This window comes from Mesoplodon densirostris, chromosome 11 (assembly GCF_025265405.1).
Source record: "Mesoplodon densirostris isolate mMesDen1 chromosome 11, mMesDen1 primary haplotype, whole genome shotgun sequence".
In the NCBI taxonomy this organism is placed as follows: Eukaryota; Metazoa; Chordata; class Mammalia; order Artiodactyla; family Ziphiidae; genus Mesoplodon; species Mesoplodon densirostris.
The window spans coordinates 11,393,627-11,419,264 of record NC_082671.1 but is presented as its reverse complement, the minus strand read 5'-3'; the positions used below and the strand labels follow the sequence as shown (position 1 = coordinate 11,419,264).

Sequence of the window (25,638 nt, the reverse complement as noted above, 5' to 3'; positions counted from 1 at the left end):
TTTTCATGTGCCTATTGGCCATCTTTATATCTTCTTTGGTGAAATGTCTATTTAGGTCTTCTGCCCATTTCTTGATTGGGCTGTTTGGTTTTTTGTTGTTATTGAGTTGTATGAACTGTTTGTATATTTTGGAAATTAAGCCCTTGTTGGTAGCATCATTTGCAACTATTTTCTCCCAGTCCATAGGTTGTCTTTTTGTTTTGTTATGGTTTCCTTTGCTGTGCAAAAGCTTGTAAGTTTGATTAGGTTCCATTTGTTTATTTTTGCTTTTATTTCTATTGCCTTGGAAGACTGACCTAAGAAAACATTAGTACGATTTATGTCAGAGAATGTTTTGCCTATGTTCTCTTCTAGGAGTTTTATGGTATCAGGTCTTATATTTAAGTCTTTAAGTCATTTTGAGTTTATTTTTGTGTATGGTGTGAGGGTGTGTTCTAACTTCACTGATTTACATGTGGCTGTCCAGCTTTCCCAGCACCACTTGCTGAAGAGACTGTCTTTTCTCCTTTGTATGTTCTTGCCTCCTTGTCAAAGATTAATTGACCATAGGTGTGTGGGTTTATTTCTGGCCTCTGTATTCTGTTTCATTGATCTGTATGTCTGTTTTTGTGCCAATACTATACTTTTTGTTTACTGTAGCTTTGTAGTAGTGCCTGAAATCTGGGAGGGTTATGCTTCAAGCTTTGTTCTTTTTCTTCAGGATTGATTTAGCAATTCTGCATCTTTTATGGTTCCATATAAGTTTTAGGATTATTTGTTCTAATTCTGTGAAAAATATCATGGGTAACTTGATAGGGATCACATTAAATCTGCAGATGGCTTTAGGTAGTATGGCCATTCTAATAATATTAATTCTTCCAATCCAAGAGCATGAGATAGTAGATCAGATTTTTAATTTTGACAAAACTGCTTTCAGTTGGAATCAAATGCCCTCAAGGACGTATATGTCCGAGGAGAAAGCACATGTCCCAGGTTTAAAGGTTCTAAAGCAGCATTGTCTGATAGAAATACGAGAAACACATGCAATTTTAAGCTTTCTAATAGCTATATTTTTAAAAGGTAAAAAGAAACAGGTGAAATATTTCAACATATAATCAATATAAAAACTATTAATGAGATATTTACATTATTTTTTCATATGAAGTCTTTGAAATCTGCTGTGTATTTTACATTTACATCACATCTCAATTTGGATTGGTACATTGAAATGCTCAAGAGCCACACTTGGCTAGTGGCTACCATATTGGACAGCATAGCTCCAAAAGATGACTGTGATGTTGAGTACAAATGCCAGTGGAGGTTTAATTGTGTTAGTATTTTTTATTAGCCTAGTAACTTTTATGGTCCTAGGGTAACAAAACTGCATAGGCTTTCAGTGGTCTGCTCCTAAGCTTGTATTTTCTATAAGTCCTATTATTTTTCGTGCACCACTTTTTAAAAAAATACTTGTTTCTTCTGTACATATTTTCCTACCCTTCCTCCCAGCTAGAGGTAGTCATGTGACAAGGTTCTGAGCAATGAAATGTGAAGGGAAGCCTGTTAAATCATATGGGAAAGATGTTTCACCCTGATAAGAAGGGAGGCCACAAAGAAAAAGCATTTTTCTTTTTCTTCTCCCTCTATCTCTTCCTGTCTGTTTGAACATTTCACATGAGAACATGACTTTTGGTGCTGTGGCAGCCATTCTGTGACTATGACAGAAGACTCTGGTACGTTGAAGATGGCAGAAAAGAAAGGCATCTTTCCTTACAGAGACGTAAATGCAACGAAGAAGCCAGCCAGGCAAAGATGGGGGTCGGAGGGAGGCAGGAGAGGAGTTCCCTAGCAGCAGAAAGAGTGCTTCAGCAGATACGTCCTTAATGGGCATTGCTTAATATTCACAATCAAAGTCACCCTTTCTTCTCCCATATGCCCCACCCCCTTGCTAATGATTCCCTTCCATCTGACTGGAACATTCTTTCTTCAGGTGTGACAAGAGTGCTGGAATTACTCCCAACACTTGCAAGAGAGCAGAGCTAGAAGCAGGAGCACAGTTTTCTTGAAGTCCCTTGTTTATCATTAAGGATTCATGCACAAACAATGCAATTTGGCGATAACATGTTTAATACTTTAAAAAATGTTTAAAATTATCTATCTTGAGAAAAGTTCTATCACTCAGTTAATAAGTAAGATTATATTGTGTTGATTCAACCAATTTGGGGTAATTGGGAATGCATATAAGATTCACTGATCAGCAATTTCTTATCTTGGGGTCACAATAATTCAAGAACCCAGGTTTACATAAATATGTGGGCACAAATGGCAGCAGTTTTTTTCACTGCTTTACAATGCCAGGGTAATGACAGGAGAGCATGCTCAGAATGCTGCTAAAGAAATGGTATGGATAACTTTTTTAGCTACTGATTGTGGAAATTCTGGAAGTCTATTTCCTGAGTCATATAACAGACTGAATGGATAACCAATTCAGTAGTGAGTTTCTTTTACTCATCAAAGGATTTTTTTTTCAGTGAACAAAGACGAAGTTTTATTTGACCACTTACCAGTGTTACACTAACATTTTCATCACATGTAAATGAACCAGTAGTCTCAAAGGATTCATAGTTCTATATCAACTCTTCATCCAATTCCCATTCTCTATTTCCATTAGAACCATCTCATCATGTGCAATAAAAGCATTCAGTTTCTTTTACAGTTGTTGATTGCCTTGACAAAGTAAGCAGTGTTTATGAGTCAGTCTTAATCACCTTAGTAGGCGAACAAAGAATCAATTCAGCTTATCTACGTTTCTTTTCCTTCAGGAAGAAAATGTCAATTCAGTCCTGGCTTAGAAAACTGGCTATCACCTTACTTCAACCAAACGAGTGTACCTCTAGATAACGGAGCAGGATTTTAAAGTTCTTTGTGACTTTGGTACAAATTGTTGCCTTAAAGGGTAAGTATCCAAATTGCTACATTTTCTAAATTTTACTATCATATCGAACATAATGAGAAAAACCCAGAGGCTGATTTTTTAAGGTGAAGGCTCTGTGAACCATGCTGGAAGTGTCCAGAGCCTTCAAAATCTGGCCCCATCTGCACACATGTCCATACTTTTCCTCTACTTAATTTCATGCTACCTAAAAATTTCACCTTCCTTTAGTACAAAGTTTCTTCTATTACAAATTAGTCTTCAAATTCATCATTTAAAACCTAACAGAGTCCAACAAAATTTCCAAATTGTTAACATCTATGCTATTATCCAACTCTAAGATAAACATCTAGGTTTAGCTGAATCTATCAGTTACTTAAGGCTGTTTTGAGCACATTAAAACACATCACTGGAAATTCTTCCATAAGGATAGTTATTAAAAATCAGCTTGCCTGCTTTTTCTTTGTTTTCAAACAGATCCAGTTATATCTATAACACAAAGTTTCACCAGATCTTCTCATTTTGTAAGTATCATAGCCTTCTAAGCCATCTGAAACTGATTCTGAAGGGAACTTAAAACCATTTTCAAAAATTTGCTTGTTGGTTTGTGCTTTTTCTGGCTATTGCTTCTAGAGTCATCTGTTTTTAGTTTCAAAATTTGCATGGCTCCCTTTTTGACTCCGCTTCGAGAGTCACTTTTTTTTTTTTTTTAATAGTCATTCTTAACGATGCAGGTATTGCTCGAAATTTGAGCAAGATGGGCTTAGGGTTAGTGTTATTTGCATCTTTTCCATTACAGGAGTCCATATTCTTAACAGGTACCTAAATACGACCTACGCTTTTGGGTTTAGTACTGTTGCTGCTTACCACTTCTTAGTTATGGTTAGAGTGGAGCTACCACCTTCATTACGTTCATAATGAAGTTCTTCCACGACAGATCTGAAAAGGCAACGATTTCTGAGTGATCAAGATTGGTTTTCATTACGGCTCGTATTTTCACTGGTTTCAGGTTTACACTTAACCTGTCCTGTTATTAACCTCCCACCCGTGTTCCCGGCTGAAAACGCGACTTTCATCATAAACTACACACCAAGACCTTAGACTCCGGACTCTGAAGTGGGTACCCAGCGGCCGCCCGAGGTAGTAAACAAAGCCCCGCGCAGGCGCAGTAGCAGCAGAAGGGGGGAACTTGGTGTTGTCAGCCAATGGGATTTTTCGTACAGTGAAAAGTGGAAAAACAACAACAAAAATCCCCACACCGCATTCTAAGGTGATAAACTGGTTGGCTTTTTTCCAGTTTTTTACAAACTTCTGGCTTTTGTTTCTGAAGAACTTGTGCGGCCTTCGGGGCCTCGTAGAGAAGCCCTTCCTCGGCCCCGGAGACCTGCCGCTGGCGTGTCGCCTACTTCTAGCCTCGTTTGTTCTCGCCGCGGAGTCTTGATCTTTTTTATTTGACGACAGCATTAATCCATCGGGGCTGGAGGAGGGGGGGCGTAAAAAGGCCTCAAAGCACCCCAAAAAACATTACGATTCCCCGGGCTGGCCCAAACATCGCGAGATCTGCCTGCGCGAACAGCGGATGCCCCCTCACTCTCCGGGCGTTTGCTCATGCGCTTGACTGATCATTTTTAGCGCGAAAACATTTAGAAACGTTTTGGCTGGTAATAGTCAACCAAATTTGACCCTCGAGAAAGGTCGGAGGTTAATTCACGTGGACGCGATGGATTCGAGCACACAACACCACATTCTTCGCGATTTTGCAGTCACAACTCCACATGCTTATACGTTCGTCACTCCTTTGCGTTGCTCTGTTTCGGCCGTGAACTCTCTGAGGAGGTTTCCGCGAATCGAGTAGTAAAGGCGTGGGCGTGGGAGAGCCGTCCAGGCTTTAAACCAGAGTGGTGAGCTTTCTGTGTTTGGAAAGATAACCCTGGGAGCGACATAGAGGAATAAATCTGAGGGGCCAAGAAAGAAAACCTTGTGTTTTCTTTGTATTTTTTTTTCTGGAGACCAAGAGAGAATGTGAGTGTGAATAAGGTAGTGCAGTGGGAGGGAGAAGGTGGGAAAATTGAAGCGGTGCTTGAAGGCAGTAGCTATGCAGCACAGTGGAGAGGGGAAACTGGGAAAACAGAACTCTTGGCAGTAGAGCACGTCTTGCTTCAAATAGTGTGACCCTGTGCGTGTTTGTAAACAGAAAGGCAAAAATGCTCCACATTTAGTCCCTCGTGGGTAAGGTGGAAATCGGGGAGTCCCTAAGTGAGTGGGACAAGGTGGATTCTAAAAGCCAGAGTCGTGAGCAAGGGCTGAGGTTGGGATGAGGAAGGACAGTTAAGGTAACGGGAGTCAGGAATTCTGCAAGTGTCTTGAGAGAACTGACCCATCTGACCTCTTTCTCTCTCAGGGTATGTGGGACACCTGCGCAAGCACTGGAGTTTGCCCTGCAGCGTCTGAAAGGTACCACCCGCAGTGTCCTCTCCCAGTGGGTCCCCTGGCCCCTCGAAGCATCCCTCAGGCGGAATGCAATGTGGATTGCATGGAGTGAAGTGGTGGAATTGAGCTACCAAGACACTGGCGCGTAACAAAAGTACCGACTTGTCGCCGCTGGCTTCCCAGGTCACTAGGTATGAGAGCCCCATATTTTTTTTTTTTTGCGGTACGCGGGCCTCTCACTGTTGTGGCCTCTCCCGTTGTGGAGCACAGGCTCCAGACGCGCAGGCTCAGCGGCCATGGCTCACGGGCCCAGCCGCTCCGCGGCATGTGGGATCTTTCCGGACCGGGGCACGAACCCGTGTCCCCTGCATCGGCAGGCGGACTCCCAACCACTGCGCCACCAGGGAAGCCCAGAGAGGCCCATCTTGATGTTAGCAGGAGTCGTATGCAGCTTAGCCAGTATATTTTGATGCTCTGTGTACTGTCTGGAGTGCAAGGCAGAGGAACGGTGGAATACATGGTTTTAGTAGACCAGCAAAGGAATGGCTTGTAGGTAAGCAATATAGCTTCATCTGTAAGAAAAACAGTATAGAAAGCCGCAGGGTTTAAGTTAGCAGTGAGGGAGAAGGATCCAGGTATCGGTCAATAGAGTGGAAGTACTTTGATAAAGGCCCAGACCTAGTAGTCCCCTATCAAGAAGTTCTGCCTGGAGCACTTCACCTCATTTTGGCAGCCTAAAGTATAGCCTAGTAACTGGGCTGTATGTGTGGAGTTCATGGGAAAATGTTCCAGGAAAAAAAATATATATATATCCATGGATGCAATAGACTAGGGTTTCTGCGCTGGAGCCTGTTTTTGGGGGGAGTGGGATTGTTACCGAGACGCAAGTCCTGTGTGCCCGACGCACAGTGAGGCCACACAATACCAAAATGCTGGAGTTTGGAACACAGAAATGTTTATTGCAGGGCCATGCAAGGAGATGGGTGGCTCACGCCTTAAAAAACCCCAAACTCCCTGAAAGCAATCAGCAAAGCCCTTTTATAGGAAAGGCGAGGGAGGGGCGTAATTAGTTGGTGCACACTTCTTGGTGTCAGAGCTTGAGGCCAGGTCATGGTCAGGTTACGATATTCCTGTAAATCTCCACCAAAACAAATGTTACTCTCTGTTCTGACAAGAAAAGGGGAAGGTCCCAAGGCACGACTTTCGCCCTCCAAGGTCCAGGCCTGGCGGAGAGAAGGGGGGCGGTCGCCCTAACCTCGGAGCATCCGTCCAGCGCCCAGTCTGGCTCCTCCCACCAGCGCCCAGGCTGAAGAGGCAGATCTCAGACGGAGGCTCCCTCCGGGCCAGGTCCCCAGACCCTGCCCAGCTGTCATCGCTGAGGGAGCCAGGTGCCCGGGGCCCAGCTGGCCCTCAGGCTCCTCAGGCCGCGTAAACAGTGGGGGCCAGGTCTCCCAGACTGTGTCCCATGCAGACTGCCGCTGCCATTCGGTCGCAGAGGCGGGGATAGGGGAGAGGGTCACCGCAGCCTCAGGGCCTGGGCCCGGCCCGTGGGCGGTCCTGGCGAGGCTCTGGAGCCTCCCCTGCAGGGCACACCCCCAGCCTGTTCCCTGGGTCCCCCAGCTCGTCTGCCAGCCCGAGGCCGGGTGAGCTGGAGGGCGCCGGGGAGAAGGCTGGGATCGGCCTCTTACCTCACTCTCCAAGTGGACGACCACCACTCCGCCGACCGTGGGCTCAAAAACGCCCCTCAAACGGTGGCTCCTTGACAGTTGCTCGCTTGGGGGCGGGGCCCACGGCAGCGCCGACCAATGGCTGAATGGGGCCCTCTGTGGTGCCGACCAATGGCTGAGCAAGACCTCTCGCTGAGGCTCCAACCCCCGGCATTAATGATCTCCCGGTAACCGTTGCCTGGTAACGGGGTGCGGGGTGAGGGCGGGCAGCAACGGCGGAGGGCTAAGGGCTGCGCCCTGCGGCGCTCCGTTACAGGGTCATCCAGCTGTAAGAGGCGTGACCTCTTCAGGATGGTGTCACAGAAAGGGTTTGACCCTTGAGCATACCAGTCACTCTGTGTGCCCTCCCTGGGCCTCGGTTTCCCTGTGTGTCAAATAAGGACAATAGTGCCTACCTCATAGGATGACTGTAAAGAGGAAATGAGGTACAGTTGAAAAGACTGCATGGGTTACTAGCGTAGAACTTGATATGTAGTGTATGATCAACAAATAAGAGTTTCTGCCTTGAGCCTCCCACCACATTTACGCGTGCCATCTCCTCACCAAAATGTGGATGTTCTGTGTAGCATGGATGCATCCGTATTCAGAGAGCCTTAAGACAGATTCTTCACCTTGCCTCCACAGTAGACTCAGCTGGGGAGCTTTAGAAAGTCCTAATGCCCAGGCTTCACCCTAGACCAATTCAATCAGAATCTCTGGGAGTGGAAACTGGGCATCAGTATTTTTTAAAGCTCTTCATTTTGCTGCTAAAATTGAGAACCACTGCTTTAAGCAGGAGGAGAAAAGAAGTTAGGCCTGTGGTTTAAGACCACTTGTCTGGATAGCTATATATTTGAAAAATTTCTAGAGGTATAAGGGCTAGAGCTTGAGATGGGCAGATGAGTAGGGCATAGTGAGCTCCATTCAGGAGAGAGGGCACTATGATAAGAAGGTGGTAAGCATTGTGATTTGGGAAAGGTCAGTGATGAGGTCATTAATACAGGCCCCAGGAATACACAGGATTTACTGTAGAGATGGAAGACTTTGAGCCTCCTAAGTTGGGCCTTTGATGAGCACAGGTGACACAATTCTGGCTGGTTAGCTCAGTTGGTTAGAGCGTGGTGCTAATTTAACAGCTTTGACACAGAAGGTGATGTCTGTATTGCTTTACTGCATTGTGGATCTTGGGCCATGAGCATGGCGGACTGCAGTAGTGGGCTGTGGGGACCTTTTACAGTTGCTCCATTGGTTGGGGAGGGACATCGAGTCATCGTTGACATGTATGTACGTGAGTGTTCTCCAGTGGAAAGGCCATTGATAAGGAAGCCTCTTCCCAGAGCCTCATAGGGTTGATGTGGCTGCTCTGAGTACACAAGTGGTCCTGTCAGTACTAACAGGTGAGAAAGGTGAGGATCGAGTCTGTTGTGCAGACTTTCAGTGAGTAGAGAATCAGTTAGAATAGGAGGGACGGCGTGTCTGGGTCAAGAATTTGAGGTTCTAAGAGACAAGGTACTTTCTTTTAGGATGACTCTGGTTTCTAGAGATACAAGTAATTTAGAAGTTGAGACCACCATACTACTTCAGTCACTGATGCCAAGACCCAAACATAGCAGTAATGGCCAGGAGTATCTTCTGCCAAAAGGGGAGGGGGTAATCTGTCTTTCACTGGGTCCCTTTTCTTGGGAAGCACATTAGTTTAATCCCTAGCAAGAGCGTTGGTGAAATGGCCAAACATTGTTGCCTAGGTAAGAAGACAGGATTCAGAGACTCTGCAGGGGTCAGTAACTAGAGGTTATGGAAGTGGGTGGATGCAGAAGTGAGGGATATCCCACAATGGGATAGAAGGATAGGAGGCTTGGGGTGAGGAGGGAGACCTATTGAAAGTTCGAAGCAGAAAAATCCCAAGTGCTGACAGTTTAGTTAAACGGTTATAAAAGTATGTCAGAACAGGAGTGCTTCCTGAGACCCTGTGACAAGAAATACCAGAGACAGACCTCTCTGTAGGACTCTGCAAGATGTAGGAGGCTGAGAACTGATTAGACTGCTCTTAAACTCTCACCCATATCAGGGGCATAAAGGAGTCACGAGGAAGACTGGGAAAGGCTTCCGCAGAGGATATTTTTTTTTTTTTTTTTTTTGCGGTACGCGGGCCTCTCACTGTTGTGGCCTCTCCCGTTGCGGAGCACAGGCTCCGGACGCGCAAGCTCAGCGGCCATGGCTCACAGGCCCAGCCGCTCCGCGGCACGCGGGATCCTCCCGTACCGGGGCACGAACCCGCGTCCCCTGCATCGGCAGGCGGACTCTCAACCACTGCACCACCAGGGAAGCCCCGCAGAGGATATTTGAGTGGAGTTGTTGGAGTGCCAGTAGACAGAGAAACCAGGGAGAGAGGGACGTGGCTCCATTCTTTGCCTGAACGTCAGCTTTCCCGGGTACAGCAGCTGCAAACTGGCGGGAAGGGGAAAGCCTTAACTGTTAAGTCAGGGGGCAAATTTCGACTATGATACTGGACTGGAAATTTTAATTACTAACTTTTCTTACCTAGAAATGACCATAAAAAGGAATGGGGCAGTTCAGGTTTTCATTCAGGGATGGGAGTACCAAGCACTACAGAGTGTTTTCACTGGGACAGTGGGAAATGAAAACTAAGTTGCTTTAAGTTAGTCCCTGAAATCATGCTTGTTCAGTGTGCTGGAACACTGTTGTTGAGAACCTACTTTGTTTTTGAGATCCTAGAGGTCTAAAGATGAATTAAATGACAGTGCTCCCTATAGGAATCTATGAACACAATGCAATATCATGTATGCAATAGAAGAAGTAATATATGTGAAAATTAAAGAAGTACTGTAGTAAGAAAGAAGGTGGGAGTAACTTATTTTGGAGGGGGTGGGGCTAAGAGGGACCTAGAACCTCAGAGAAGATGAAAGGCAGCAGGGTTTGAGATGGGAATAGGTGTTCCCCAGGTGGACACGGCAGAGGAAACTGCCTCAGGTCTAACCTGTGGGAGCGTGATACAGCATGGTGTCCATGTGGGAGAACTCAGGCAGTGTGAAGGGTATGCGTATTCAGGTGGGTGATTCAAACGGAGGTGACATGGAGGCCAAAGGTGTTGTGCCTGTTGGCAGGCTCACCAGTGGAGAGGTCATGGAATTTTAAAAACACAGACACACACACACTAAGATGCCAGTCATTTCCTCTGTCAATCACTTCCTCCCTCTCCTTGTCCTTCCCCTTTATAAAATTTGCCAAATTCGTTAGTGTTGAGGGATAGCACAGGAACTGCTCCATCCCAGTGCCCACAGCTGGTTGGATCCACTCTATACCCGACTTAAGCCGAGTCAGACAGACTGCCTCCTAAGAGTTTAGATCAGAACATTGAGAGCCTGGGTCATATGTTTTCTCCCCAGCTTTACTGAAATATGATTGACAAATAAAAATTGTGTATATTTAAAGTATATGATGTTTTGATATACATATACATTGTGAAACGATGACCACAATCAAGCTAACACCCCATCTCACATAGTGACCATTTTTGTATGTGGGGTGAGAACACTTGAAATCTCTCAGTAAATTTTGAGTATACAACTATTATTAACTATAGTCACCATGCTGTATGTATATTAGGTCTCCAGAACTTATTTATCTTATCATTGAAAGTTTGTACCCTTTGACCAGTATCTCCCCCATTTCCCGCAATCCCCCAGCCCTGGTAACCACCATTCTACTCTCTGTGACTGTGAATTCAACTTTTTAGATTCCACATATAAGTGAGACCATGCAGTATCTGTCTCTCTGTGTCTGGCTTATTTCACTTAATATCATGTCCTCCGGGTTCATCCACCCTGTCACAAATGGCAGGATTTCCTTCTTTTTTAAGGCTGAATAATACTCCATTATGTGTGTGCATGCGTGTGAAGTGTATTTGTATATCACATTTTCTTTATTCGTTCATCGGTTGACAGACACTTAGATTGTTTCCATATCTTGGCTATTGTGAATGATGCTTCGATGAACATGGGAATGTAGATATCTCTTCAAGACAGTGATTTTATTTCCTTTAGGTATATACACAGAGGTTGGATTGCTAGATCATATATGGTAGTTCTATTTTTAATTGAGACTGGGTCCTTTAAATAGGAGCATTGAACTTGTAAGGTCATGTAACTTTCAGAGCCAAGGCCACCATTTGGGGGCCAGTAATCAGAACCAGCTGATCGCAAAAGAGAAGCAGGTGGATGCAGCTAATTAAGAGAGAGAAAATAGGGGACAATTGGTCCCGTAGCCTGAGAGAGAAGGAGATGGAGTCAGTGTCTCTTGGCTCTGACAGCTTTCTGTCCCTTCCTGCAGTCCCATCTGTGGTCTAACTGCCACTTCCTGTTCTTGGGTTCCCTGCACTTCTTCTGAGTTTTTATAATAAATCCACCTCCACCTCAGTGGCTTTCTTTTTTCCCCTTAGACAGCACTCTAATGTGGCTAGTTGTGCTCTCCCCTTCCTCGTGTTCTTGACCTAATGAAACCACATGCTTTCCACAAGAGGAACACACATACGCAGCATGGACACATATGTAACTCACTGCAGCTCGAATATGCCAAGAAAAGGTAGTTCTCGTCGTTGTTTTCTTTAGTTTTCACCTGTGTGTAAGTTACCTGCATAACAAAATCCCCACAAACTTAGCAACTTAATAATAAACATTATCTCCTAATTTCTGTCGGTCAGGAATTTGGGAGCAGCCTAGCTGGGCAGTTCTGGCCTGGGGTCTCACAAAGTAGAGGTCAAGACGTTGTCTGGACTGCAGTCGCTCGATAGGGCCGGAGGATCTGTTGCCAGGTGGCTCACTGCCCTGTTGCTAGTTGGTGCTGGTTGGTGAGAGGCCTCAGTTTTACCTGCGTGGGCCTCTTCACAAGATGGCTTTAGTGTCCCTACGACATGGGGGCTGAACAATCCAAGAGGCAGAGAGCCAGGCAGAAACTGTCCTTATGATAATCTCGCCTCGGACGTTACAGAGAATCACTCCTGCCACATTCTCTTCACTGGAAGCAAGTTATGAGTCTGGCCCATGTTCAAGGGAAGTAGTATTAGGTGTCACCATTTGAAGGGAGGCATATCAAAAATTTGTGGACATATTTTAAAACCATCACAACTGTTAGGGTACAGAGGAAAAAAACAGGCAAAGTGTCCAATTCAGTCTCAGGTATAGTTCAATTTCATTTCTTAAGTGGTTTCTTTAAATAGTATAAGTCTCCTTTGGGTAAAAATGTTTTCTCTTTCATAATGCCTCCCAAGGAGGTCCTGTCATCCTCTCTGAAGATAACATCCATTTGAATGGAGGGTGGGGAGGGGTAACATACACATCCTTGTGGAATTGCTGAGAGGGGGGTATCCCCGACTTCATTCTGGACCTAGAGTGTGCACTGGCAGGGTTCCGGCATGATGCCCCTTGCTGGCCTGAGCCCTGGGGAACCTGCCGGCCTGCGATGCTGAAGCCTGCAGCTGGTGAATTCATGGCCCATTTTTGGCTTCAGGCAAATCTCCACAGGGAGAATCGGCCTCCTCCCCTTGGGGACTCTGTTTCCCCTTGGCCCCGGCTGTGGAGTCCCCTCACCTGACCACACCAGGCCCCCAGCTGTTAGTTGAACATCCATGCTTCAAGGGAACAGGAAACACTTGGGATAGTTGACTGCTCTGTACGCCTACCTACACTGTGAGAAACTTGCCATTGGCCCAAAAGGCCATGCAGAGTGCAGAGGATGAGGTATGAGGGGCCTCGGCAGTGGTCCCCAGAGGGCAGCAAAGGCAGAGAGCTCTTGCCCTGAGTGCCCCTCTCAGCCTGGAGGTAACTTACTGTGGTACGCAGAGTCAGGACCCCTGAAGATATTCACCTAACACCCGGAACCTGTGGCTGTGTTACCTTACAGGGCAAATGGGACTTTGTAGATGTGACTAAGTTAAGGGCCTTGAGAGGGGAGATTATCCTGGATTATCTAGGCGGGCCCAATCAGGTGACTTTCCAGTCTGAGGTCAGACAAAGGGAGATGTGACTGTGGAATAATGGTTAGAGAGATCCAAGGTTGTTGGTTTTGAAGATGGAGTTAGGGGGCTACGAGCCAAGGAATGTGGGTGGCAAGGAAACAGATTCTCCCTCTGTAGCCTTCAGAAAGGGACACAGCCCTGCTGACACCATAATCTTAGCCCAGTAAGACCCATGTTAGGTTTCTGACCTATAGTACTGTAAGATAATAGATTTGGGTTGTTTTAAGCTACTGTTTGTGGTAATTTGAAACAGCCACAAGAGAAAATGAATACACTCATATCCGCCTTTGGTCTAGAAAGAGGTCAGGCCCAGTGACTGGCTGCTTTATTCTCCTCTATTTCTCTCGGAACCTGAGACCTAGAGGGAGAGACTCTTACTTTCCCTGTGACATGTCCTTGTCCACCACAGAGCAGAATTTATTACTTTTTAAATTTTCATCCAGACAGCAGATTGGAAAGTAAGTACAGTAAACACCCATACACTCTTCACCCAGATTCGCCAGTTAATGTTTGCCGTATTTACTTTCCCTTTCTTATTATGTGCATACATATTTTTTGTTGCTGTTGAACCATTTGTGGGTAACTTGCATTCGTCTCGACGCTTTATCCTTAATACTTCAGCATCTCCGAAGAATAAGGAAATCCACCTATTAACCACAATTTGTTTCTCACACCTAATAGAAATAATAATTCCATGATACCATCTAATATCCAGTTCACAAGACAAATTTCCCCAATTTCCACAAAATATTTTAGAGCTTTTTTATACCAACTCTCCCTCCTCCCCAGTCAGCATCTCATCAAATTACATGCTTTGCAATTGGTTTTCTTTAGTCTCTTTAATAATAGCTCACCCTTCTTATTTCACAACATTGACTTTCTGATAAGTCCAGACTAGTTCTCTTGTAGAATATTCTGTTTTCTCAGTTTGGTCGATTATTTTCTCATGATGTCTTTAATCTGTTTCTCCAACCCCTGCCTTTTTTCCCCCCCCCTCCAACTGGGCACTCTGTCTAGAGGTTTGATTAGATTCAGGTTAAATGCTTTTAGAAAGAATACTTCATTAGTAATGTTGGGTAGGTCACCTTGCTTTATGTTAGGCACTAATTTCAGGTTGTCCCACTGTTAGGTTAGTGATGCTAAATTTGGTCACTTGGTTAAGATGGTGAGCCCCTGCCAGTCTCACCCTTGAAAAAGTACACATTTCCCCTTGCAGTTTGTAAATAACGTACAAACAACCTGTTCCCAACAACTTTTCATCTCATAGTTTGAACACCTGATGTGGTCCTTGCCTGAATCAGTTATTTCACTGGGGCCTGTAAAGATGGTGTTCTAACTATTGTATTCTGCCTTTATTAGCTGTCATTCTTTTGTAAAAAGAGCTTTCCTTTTTTTTTTTTTTTTTTTTTTTAAATGTGGTACGCGGGCCTCTCACTGTTGTGGCCTCTCCCATTGCGGAGCACAGGCTCCGGATGCGCAGGCTCAGCGGCCATGGCTCACGGGCCCAGCCGCTCCGTGGCATGTGGGATCCCCCCGGACCAGGGCACGAACCTGTGTCCCCTGCATTGGCAGGCAGACTCTCAACCACTGCGCCACCAGGGAAGCCCAAGAGCTTTCTTTTAAGAGAACTGTTGTAATGACTCTCTCAGTGGACAATTGGATAGTGGTTTGCTTTCAGTTTTGTTTAAAGCAATTGAAAAGCTCTTGTTTCTTAAAAGGATGCATTAACTCAATTATTGAGTTCACTAATATCTCAAAAGCATCCTCAATATTTCCAGTTGTTTCTTTGCTTGTTTCCCAGGGCTTTTTAAAATCCAGGCAGTTCACCATTGTAGGATTTGAGGTAGAGGTGGGTGAGAGGTTCACCAATCTATGGTAAAAGGGAAGAAAAACTACTAGATGGGAACCAAGAACCAGCATGGCATCTTGACTGCGCCAGTTCTCAGGAAAGTCAGCTTGTGGAAGTTGAGAATCTAGAAATTCCGTTAGAACTGCCTGCAGGCTCTGGGACCCTTTGGAAAGTTTTTGCCTGCCCCAGTGTGAAGGCCTGCTCTATGGTACCAAACAGTCTGAGCAAAGTCTTCCATATTTGGTTGATGACAAATAAAGGAATTTTGAGGATGGCTTTCAAAACGGTAGCTTGGATTTCAAGCCTATTGTCTTGCTGTACGCTCCTGTTTTGAATTTCAGAAGCTGAATATTATTTCCTTCTTTCTTTCCATTACTTTTATAATTTCTGAACAGTGCCACACTCCCTATCCCCAAGGCAAATCGATTCCCCAGGCAGGCAGAGGGGAAAAGAATCACATAAATTATTTTCAAAATATTACCCTAGCTACACAGTATTATGTGATTTTTATGGGTTTGGATAGAAGACAGCTGTCTATTTTCTTCCAAATGGCCAGGAATAAGTTTGGTGATTATAAATTTAATATTTTTAACAGAATTAGTATATTACATAACATGTTTTATATCCATCCTTAATAATATTTCAGATTATGATTCCTTATAAAATCGTTTTTATTATTTTATCACTAAGCTGTGATGTACACATGGAATCATCCTAAAAAGAATGAATAATTTGGTCTTTTTTTTTTTGTATCTCAAATGATTTAAAGAAATCTTTTTGATTTCTTCTGTCAGAGGCCCATAGTAATGAATCACATCAGTCACATTAAATTGACAAATTATTTTGATCGAGTCCATTATCCATGATACAGATTCGTATCATATAATAGGCCTGCTCTGGAGTCATATTAAATACTCCCCAATCCTAGCTCCCACACTAATTAGTGGTGTGGTTTTGGGCACGTTACTTATCTTCTCCAAGTTTCCTCGTCTGTAAAACAAGAATGTTAATAACAGTACCTGTTTCATGGTTTGATAGGAGGATTAAGTGACATCATGTACTAAATACCTGGTGCATGATAAATATTAGCCAGTTTTGTTGTTGTTGCTGTTATTATTCACTAAAAGAAGAGAGGTGAGATCTAAGTAACCATCTGGCTGGCTCTCTAAAAATTTCTTCAAACACATATCCAGCTTTCCTGATAAATGAATTTTCTGAAAGTGGCAAATATTAGAATGAACAGAGTTGAATTTCTCTGTGAGTCTTACATAGAAAAACTAGAATTAACTTGATTCTTATCCCAAAATAAAAGACGTAAACATGTCTTAAGCTGTGGATGTTGGACCAGGAAGGCGCTTCAGTTTCCTGAAATTATACTCCAGCTCCTATATGCTACCTCTTTTCTTATAGAGTTTGCATTATTGCACATTGAAAGTCAGCATTTCTATCCCTCAAAATAAATATTCAGAATTGCCATGCTTAGGATTCTGAGTTAGAAACAGTCAGCTATATGCATGCCTAATGAGACAAGTGTATAGCTAGCTTAAGTTCCTGACTTGGGATAGTCCAAAGGCTATCCAAGGGATTGACCTTATTATTCAAATTTATTTTTATTCAAAATAATCCAGCAAGGCACGTTAAACCATATTTATCTTTTCTGCTGTAAAGTTGTAAAGCATTCACAAATTGTTCCTGGTTCAGGTGTGGTTCTAAAGTATCTCCCTAAAATTAAGACTGTTAGATAAATGGCCTCATAACAGTCAGAAGCCTCAGCCTGAGAAGAAATACGTTTCCTGTGTTCTTCCCTATGCTGTGATGGCATGCCACAGTCATTCTGTGAAGCTGGCATTTTCATTTAGTTGCACCTAAATAGATTTTTAAGGAAAGAAGCAGTGGAGGATGGAGGGAGTTACCATTGCAGTGTCCATACTAATTCCTAGAATCCTTTCAAGATTTAGGGTCAACAACAATTCAGTAAAGAAAGGGCCCATTAGGTAAATTTGGCTCTGCAAATGCTAATTGAAAGTCCTCCTCTGCAATTCAGTCCTGTTCCCTCTTCCTTTCTTTAGTCAGCAGGGTCCCATGGTGACTGGTTCTGAACGAAATCATCCCCTTCAACAGTTACCATGGCAACCGGGACGTCAGTGTAGCAGGAAAGACCCTGCACAAAACTGCTCCTGCTGGGCTCCCTCTCTGAGTTGGAGGACTCAGCCCTGCCTGAGGCCTAGGGATGGGACTAAAGACATCTGGACGTGCACACTCAAGAAATCTTACGTTTGTCTGTCGTTGTGCCTGTGAACGTAGATAGATGGGCATATGGTAAACTGTGTAATGAGAATTTCCCCTCCCCCCCAAAACATGGAGCATGTTTAAAGGGTGGGGATGGGTGGTGGGATGGGGCTGGGGAGGTAGACATGGGATAGTCTTTTTAGGTTTAATGATATGTAAAAATTATATTTGTGTTTATAAGGTTACAGTAAGTTGATAGTAGGGGAGGTTGGAGCCTTACATATATAAAGCCTGATGTATATTTAGACACAAGACCTCAGGGGAAATATTTTTAAAATATTTTTATTTACCTGAGAGTAAAATAGACAAATGGCTTTAAGGAGCTCTGAAGAGGGTGTAATGCTGTCCGTGGTGCTGAACACTTGATTGTCTCAGATGTGCCAAGGGGGCTCCGGAGGGAGGTTAGGGAGCACCTTGCCATGTTAGGGTACTGATGATAAGAAAGAAAGAGACAGCCTGGGGAGAAAGCATTCTTTCCTTCCCTTCCAAGCAATTCTGAATGCCCAGGAAAAACGTTCAGGTGAAAAATAAAACAAAAAAGAAAGTGGAGAAGGCTGGAGGTTTGGATGGTTGAATCTTCCCCTTTTCATGTGGAGATTTTTGGTCCGAGCCAATCAGGTCGGAGATTTCTGCTGCTGTGCTCCTGAAAGGAAAAGTGGGGGAAGGGAGAGAGAAGCCGGCCACATTCTCCCCTGGAGCCACATGATCCATTTCCCATGTGACACATTCCAGAGCCCTGGAAAGGAGAAGGGAGGGGCACCAAGAGAGTGGGGCTGGGGGCGGGAAGATGGTTTAACAAGTCAACCCTGCACAGCGTCATCTTGTCTTCCTACCAGGAAGCAGGCTCTGAGCCAAGGGGAAGGCAGAGGACAGATATGGATGTGTTCCCAAGCTTCCCTGGTGGTTTATGGCATTCTCCAAACTCCTCTGCAAGGGCTGTTCCTGACCAAGAAGACCCAAGGAGACCGTCTCTGAAATAAAGTCCGGATGAAGGTACGTGCTAGAGATCCCGCGGTTTCGTGGCTGAAATTTGGCTCAGAGGACATAATACCTTCGGTTTTCCAGACAATTTGGAGATTTTGTCCCGGCTTAGACGCTGGTTCGGGGCTTTAGATTTGTCACAGGTCCAGAAAAGATGCCTAGGTAGTTCTGTAAAATGAACAATTCACCACAGTCACTGCCTGTTGAAGAAAAACGAGATGGAAATTATATATAGTGATAATTAATAAAACAAAGCACTCATTGCTGAAAAGGATATTTTTCATTGAATCCTGGAAAGAGGGGAAAAGATAATATTACTGACACCAGCCAGATTTCCTTGTCACTGCAATAAAATCCTGTTTCATCCTTTTTCAGCTGCTTATTCTGTGGCATGTTCCCCGAGGTTATTGGCAGTGGCTTAGGGAGCCTGAGTGGGCTGGCATGCTGTTTCTTTGTGCTGTGTGATCGTCTTCCTTCTGATGTTCCTGATACCAGGAGTGCTTGTGATTGTTGCCAGCTCTCTTAGGGACAGTAGACTGTCACCAAATTCCATATCTTTCAGAATAGCTACCAAGAAGGCTTCCAGGAAGTTCTCAAAGGAATCTTCCAAAGTTACAGGCTAAAAGAATCTGCCATGCACATTTCAAATCTTGATTTCTTTGACTATTTCTATCCAGCACAAAGAGACGAGTTAGCAGATTTACATTTTATTTTGTCTTTATTTAACGAATACTTGTAAAGTTCTTGTTACGTGTAAAGCATCATTCTAAGCACAATCAGTTATTTAATCCTTATATAACCCTCTGGGGGAGTTATTATTAGTACCCACATTTTGGAGACGAAGAAACTGAGGCACAGAGAAGTTAGGGAATTTTCCCAAGGCCACACAGCTAGCAAATAGGAGAAACAGGGTTTGGACCCAAGAAACTTGACCCTAGAGTCCATGGTCTTAACCACTGAACTATGCTGCTTCCCTGCTCCTATGATTTCAAATGATGTCAACAGTTGATTTGGCTATAAATTTTGTTCAGCTGATGCTACTAGAACATTGAATCAGCTTTCCTGGCTAAAACAGACCCCCAGTGAAATCTATAGTAATCTTGAATTATCCCAGTAGTCACATTCTGTACCCCCAAATAACCCAGTAAGTAATTACCTGTTCTTCTCTTCCCCTTGTGCTGTATAGATATCTGGTAGTAAAACACTGTATTGCAGTGGTGACCAAATGATGTCTAAAGGAAAAAAAGAAATCTAAAATTACATCATGGTTCTTTTTTTTTTTTTTTTTAATCAAACCTAGAAATGTTCTTCCATCCTCAGCCTAAGCATATTAACAGTACTTACCTGGTTTTCAAAATAAAATAAATAGATTAAAAACATCTGAAATTATAAACAAACTAGGTTATCAAACTGACTAGATTTATTGCTTTAAAATACTATTATCATACTTTAAAATAAGGAATAGATTTCTCTCTTTTTGCAAATTAATTTAGGCTTTTAAGGGGAAAAGAGGAATTTTTTTTAACTTCTGGAAATACCTGAAATATAAGGGTTACCTCCTTTTGGTCTGTGTAGTTTCCCTTTTGACCCTTGACAAGAAAAGATGACTGATCTCATTCTTATATGCTGTGGGAAAACTTAGAGAAGTTACTAGATCAGAGATACAAAGAGGAAGAAAAGGGGGGTAGGAGTCCAAAATTTGTGAAATTCCTCACTATGTGAAGTGTTTCCTTCACGGTTTCAGTTGAAGAATACTTTGAGAGGAAGGAGTCCCCTTGACACCTTAAACTTTATTGAACTTCAGTTCTTAGATTTGATCCCTGCTGAAATCAGCATTTCCCTGGAACAACAGGTACACTTAACGCTAGCTACTGTAGTCATCCGAAGTCAGCTTCTGGACAGAAGGGACCATCTCCTTCCATCTCTGGATTTCTAGCACTTAGCACCCAGCCCGTTTATGGTATCATCTCAATGTACCCTTGTGAATGAAGAATGGGAAGACTCAAGACTGACAGAGTTCTGGGGGCCCATGCCTAGTTTGTTTTGCACGCTTTTATGGGGAGGATAGTGAGGAGGTAAAAGTGTAGTAGGAGAGAACTTGGCAACAGTCAATATTATGTCTGAAATGTACATATGCTAGTCAGACCCTGGAGCAATAGCAGACTAGAGTTCCAGAAGGATCCATAAATTATTTCCTGGGTATTACCAATCCCCCTGACATTTTATTTATATTTAGAATGAAGTTCTCCAGATATTTTTATTTACATCTAGATAGGGGCACCCCAAATAGTCTCATTTTCCTCTGATGTTTTGCCTGGCACCAGTCTCCCCGTGTTGAAATAGTTCACCTTGGGTTGAGAGTGAATGTCGTGAGAAGGTCAGTTCCTGCCCCAGGCGATCCTGCCCTAATCAGCTGTGCTTCCCAGTCGCTAGAACACTGCACCAAGAGCCCACCCGGTAGGACTACCAGACTCCTCCCTGGAGAACCATGGGGTCTTCAGAGTCAGAGTGGGTTGAGCCAGACTGCCTTTTCCACACCGTGGCAGTTAGGACCTGAGTACGAAGGATTGTCTCAGGGCGTCTTGAAAGGTCGCTTAGGATTTGAATTTAAGTTAGCAGGCTAACCTGGCTTAAAATAGTCACCCCTCCTGATAATATACACAAATATAACCTATTCTCTTCTTTTTCCATCTGATTAAGTCATTAAGGAGCATTAATAGTGGGGTTTGTGGTTACGGTGTGGGTCCTTGAATCCCGTCTACTCATCCTCCTGGTCTTCAGTGTGACCTGGAGTGAATGAGGGGTGGGAAAGAAACAGCCCTGCTGGAAGCACAGTACAGCCAGGCCAGTGCTGCCTGCGCACCGCACGGTTGCCGGCCTTCTCAGATGAGCCAGGCTAGTGCACACAAGAGGCTAGATCTGGAAGCCTCTCTGGGCTTCCTACTCATCCCTCTCAAAACTGAAAGGGGGCAGTGCTCTCTACCAGCTGAACAGGAGAAGATAGAATGGAGAGAAAGTGGAGCGGTTCCTCTGGAGGAGAGGCCTTGCCAAGAATGCTTTCAGCTTGGAGGCTAGGGATGAAAGAAGAAACAAGAACAAGGACAATGAACATGTCGCTCAGTGGGCATGTGAAAGTGATGCCTGGGTCCTGCTTTTCACTCTTAGTAACTTCCCGCTGCCAGTAAGCCCTGCCTGCTGAATTATCTGGTCCTTTCCTAGGATGTATATGTGGGGAGGTGGAAAGAATAGAGAGAAGGACCAAAGTGTGGATGCAGTTTCTCCTCTGAACCCAGGCAAACAGTGGGTTGAGATGGGAGGTGGCTTCTCCAAGAGGACAGTTTCAAAAGCAAGAGGGGAGTTACCATCATGACTATATTTCCCTGTTTATAGAGTCATTTTTCCTGGGCCGAACTTTGAAAGCACCCATCTCTTGGAGCCTGTCATTCAGCATATTTCCAAGGCACTGGATGCCTGTCATGTTTAATCCTGATGGAAGCTCTCTGATATGCATTATTAGCCCCAGTTTCTGATCAGGAAACTGAAGCTCAGAGTAACTAATCTGCCCGAAGTCACACACAACAAATAAAGCCAGGATCTGAATCCAGGTCTTTCTGATTCTGTGCTCTTTCCACTATGTCACAAAGTAAAGTTCTTTCCTCTACATTCTTTAAAAAAACAATGTTTTTGGATATTAGGGTAATACAAATACAGTTCTAGAAAATTTGGAAAATATAAAGAAATATAAAAGTGTAATGAACATAAAAACCAGTCATGGTCTGGCCACCTAGAAACAACTTATTTTAAAATTTTGGTGTTTTTCCTCTCAGTCTTTTTCGATGCATGTAATGGTAATGAAAGTACACATTTGTTAAACACTAGCTTTTTTCCAGACATTGTTCTTAGCTCCTGTCTGTGTCATTTATTTTATTCTCACAACAAATCAAGAAGGTGGACACTGTTTTTATCCTAATTTTACTGGTAAAGACACTCAATAAACACATAGATGTTTAGTAACTTATATAGGTAACAGGTGATTTGAAACCCAGGCAGGTTGGCTTGAGAGCAGCGTTTCTCAATCTCAGCACTATTGGCCTCTTGGATCGGATAATTCTCTGTTGGGGGTTGGGGGGAAGCTGTCCTCTTCATTGTGGAATGTTTAGCAGCATCCCTGGCCTCTACCAGATGTCAACACTTTCCTCCCCGAGTTGTGACAACCAAGAGTGTCTCCTGATATTGCCAGATGCCCCCTGGGAGGCAAAATGACCTCTGAACCACTAGTCTAAGAGCCCGTGCTGTCAACCACGCATTATGGTTGAGATAACGTAGCCTCTTCACATTTTAAATGTGTTCAGAGTTATTTTCTTCTACATCTAAAGAAGGGAATACACCTTTGAATTTGCAGGCAGGCTATGAAGACTCCCTGGGATGTCAGTGGCTTTAAAGAGCATAGGTAGGAAATTAATTATTTCCAGGGAAATGCTAGACTTTTGTAATAGCTTTGTCATATCCCACCGTTGCCCAGTGTGGAGAATAGCCATGTCTCCCTCTCTTATTACCTTTTCCGTGGTTCTATGTGTCAGGCACCCTTAGCCTTCAAGAATTCAGATTTCAGTTCTACACTTACGGTATAGCAGGGCAGTGCTTATCAACCAAAGTGTCAAAATATGTCCCAAACAAAAAATGTCTATTGCAAATAATTTCTAGCTTTTAAAATACCAAAGTTTTCTGGTGGTTCATTTTTTTAAAAACTAATTAGAATAAATGTAAGGATATCTACATAATTATTTTCTTTTCAACGTGACTTCTTAGGTTGAAGATTGTAGGCTGAGCCCTTGGTGTTACACGTAATTCTGGATGTGTCTGTAGGAGTGTATCACATGTATGGACACACTTGTCACATCTACCTCTGAAGAAGAGGTTGAAAATTGCTGGTGTTGGTGATTTTGGTCAATCATTGCTGATATGCAGAGAGGATTAAAATAAGAAGCACTGAGAAGTGATAGCAGTAGCATTTTAACTTATAAAATGTCTAAAAATATATGGCACTAAAAAATATATTAACCATGTGAAACATATGCAAATACATGTTCAGCCGTATTTTCAGTCACATCTGACCACATATATAGTTGCATAATTTGTCCATGAAAAATACATGTTACAGCAAATTCAAATCTAACTTCTGCTCCATGAACCTGAAGGTTGCTTTCTTGGAAAACCCTGACTGAAGACAGTGGTGCAGATCAAAATTTCCCCAGAGTGTTGATGTGAACTTGATGTGAGACAATGTAAATGCTTCTGAAAAACGGAAGTCCTTAGTAACTCCCTGTTCGGTGCTTACACCCGGTTCTTAACGAATCCTTCACCTTCTTTTCAAATAGCTATGAATCATATCTACTGTACAGCTCTTTGCTTTGAGTGTAATGAGTCTGGTCTTTGCCTCCCCCCGCCTTTCCTATTTCAGTCGTACAACTAAAGATGTTGATACTGAAATCAGAGATTGGACATAAAACTGAACATCTGCCTCCCAAACTTGGACTCAGTGAGCACACGGCAACTATTCAAAAAATGTTTGTTGTAATAAATTAAATTGAATTTGGCGAGGTGCAAATTCTGGGGCCAAATTGTTTTCTTCAAAATTTGAAAGATCCCTTACGAGGAGGAGAGGTGTGGAAAGTCGGTCGAGGACAGTCAGGGGTTCTAGCAAGTGTTTCTCCCTGCTGAGAAGTTTGGTGTTACATGGGATGGGAAGCAAACACAGGTGGCAGGTCTTCTTAGACCAGACCGCTTCTTGCAAGGAATCTTCAGTAAGACATTACTGGCACATCCAGGATAATTAGTGAGGAGGGCTTGGCTGGCCCCTCTGCACAATTCATCTCTCCTTTGGAGACCCAGACTACCAGTCTTGGACAGCAGAGGCTCAAGAACTGGGCCCCAGCAGCCCTACACAGCTTCCCTGTCCTCCCAGCACAGTGCACTTTCAGGATACACTCTCCGCCAGGTGAAAGCGGTGGATTATAAGTTAAATGAAAGTGTGTTGCTTGTCACAATGTCTACCTATCAGTTGTAGTTCATAGAGCAAAAATGATCCTAGAAATCATCTAGACCAACTCACTCATGTTGTAGATATAGAAATAGAGATTCAAGGAGATTAATATACTTAAGGTCCTTACACTGATGTAAAAATAAGACCTGGGCCTCTTGGCTTGCTGTTCAGTGCTTATAATCATAATTATAACTTAGGTTTCTTAGTCTCCAGTCTAACATTTAAGGTGAAGTAGAAAGTACTACATTCTTTAAGCTTTTGGGGGTTTCTAATATTCTAGATGATGGTGGGGTAGTGGAAAGATAGAATGGCTGGTATGAGTTGCAGTTTTCACACTCAGTTATATAACAAATGCTATATTGAATTAGTTTCTATTGCTGCCGCCACAAATGAACACAAACGTAGTGGCTTACAATAATGGCCATTTATTACATCACAGTTCTGCGGGTCAGGAGTCTGTGTGGGCTTGGCCAGTTTCTCTGCTTAGAGTCTCACAAGGCTTCAAGGTGTTGGCAGGACCATGCTCCTTTTTAGAGGCTCCAGGGACGATTCCCCTTCCAAGCTCATTTTGGTGGTTGGCAGAATCCAGTGCCTCGTGCTTTAGGACCAAGGTCACGTTTCTTTGATGGCTGTCAGTTGGGGGCCACTGGTAACTCCCAGAGGCCTCTCCCTGGTTCTTGCCTGTGGGCCCCAGCATCTCAGAGCCAGAACAGCACGTTGATTCCTTCTCACGCTTGGAATCTCTCTCTGTCTTCTGCCGCATCTCTCTGCTACTAGCCGAGAAAGTTCTTTGTAAGGGCTCATTAGTTTGGGTCCCCCTGGATAATCCAGGATAATCTTCCCATTTTAAGTTCCATAACCTTAATTGTATATGCCGAGTCCCTTTTACTATACAATGTAACATATTCACAGGTTCCAGGATTGGGGCATGGGCATCTTTGGGGGGCCATTCTGCCTACTTCACACATTATTTCCTTTAAATAATAGCAAGGCTCCATCCTACCAGGATAATGGGAAAGTCGGTGACAAACACTACTGGGACTCTCTTCCTCTTTCTAGGTCCTGGGGCTCTTACACACAACACAATGTATAGGGCGGTCCCTCTAGGCTTGGATCTCCTCTGATTATAGCAGAGATGTAATTATGGCCTGAGCTGGTGTGTGTCCTTGAAGGCTGATGGACCTGCTGCTTCGGGGCACCTCCACCCCCACCCTGGAGCAGTGGCCTCTTCTCCAGCTGGGGAACTCTATTCCTTGGACACGGCTCCATCACCACCAGTCCCTTACCTGGAGCACAGCGTGTAAGTGAGGCAAGGGTCCCAGGCCTACCTTTTCTTTATAACTGCTTTATTTACATACCATTAAATTCACTCATTTTAAGGGTACAGTTCAGTGACTT

At 43.8% G+C, this 25,638-nt stretch overlaps 1 protein-coding gene across 2 annotated transcripts in view; it reads left to right on the top strand.

Annotated features, from left to right (window-relative positions):
- Positions 1 to 4,538: 4,538 nt before the first annotated feature.
- GPR19 (G protein-coupled receptor 19) overlaps positions 4,539 to 25,638 on the top strand; it is a 33,731-nt gene continuing 12,631 nt past the window's right edge. Inside the window, exons 1-3 of one of the 2 annotated variants that reach the window (XM_060113089.1) lie at positions 4,539 to 4,809; positions 5,310 to 5,362; positions 18,053 to 18,209. The gene's annotated coding sequence lies outside the window, so the exon portion shown is untranslated. Of the gene's footprint in view, positions 4,810 to 5,309; positions 5,530 to 18,052; positions 18,210 to 25,638 lie in introns of both variants that reach the window. The other variant, XM_060113088.1, reaches the window with a different exon arrangement.